Source organism: Etheostoma spectabile, unplaced genomic scaffold (genome assembly GCF_008692095.1).
Source record: "Etheostoma spectabile isolate EspeVRDwgs_2016 unplaced genomic scaffold, UIUC_Espe_1.0 scaffold273, whole genome shotgun sequence".
NCBI lineage: Eukaryota > Metazoa > Chordata > Actinopteri > Perciformes > Percidae > Etheostoma > Etheostoma spectabile.
In genome coordinates, this window is record NW_022605577.1 from 1,581,005 (window position 1) to 1,581,563 (window position 559).

The 559-nt window shown below is 32.4% G+C and overlaps 1 protein-coding gene across 3 annotated transcripts in view; it reads right to left on the reverse strand.

Annotated features, from left to right (window-relative positions):
• si:zfos-2326c3.2 (misshapen-like kinase 1) overlaps positions 1-559 on the reverse strand; it is an 80,156-nt gene that overhangs the window by 13,740 nt on the left and 65,857 nt on the right. The window lies entirely within an intron of this gene.

The window sequence follows — 559 nt, forward strand, 5'->3', positions numbered from 1 at the left end:
CCCATACACCCGATGCAGTCACGTGACAGGCAAGAAAACCAAGAAAAAACCAAATCCTCAGCCAACATATCTTTTAACATGATGTTACATGATTCAAATAAGTAGGAAGGAAGGAGTAGGAAGAAGTACCTACCACCTTTTTCTATTTTTGTACTTTAGTTACAATTTAATTCTTCACCTAATTGAATATCTGTATATCTGTATACACTAGGATCACATGATATTGACAACATGAGATATTGCGATATTGATTACGAATACTGCAATATTGATATTAATTTAGATATTTTCAAACATGTAAAATTACAAAAGTTACAGGAAAACGCATCAAAATAGATTCATAAATTAAACAAGTTGTTTTACGCAAGGTTTATTTCAACGGATCCTATTGGACTGGTACAATATGAATAAATAAATAATGACCATGTTTACAGAACAGTTTCACCGGTTGGACAGTGTAAAAAATAAATAAAGAGAACAGGACACAACATTTTCCATTTTGTTATCTCTATCTATTTCATCACTTCCACCGCCACTCTGTCAAAATATGCACACACGT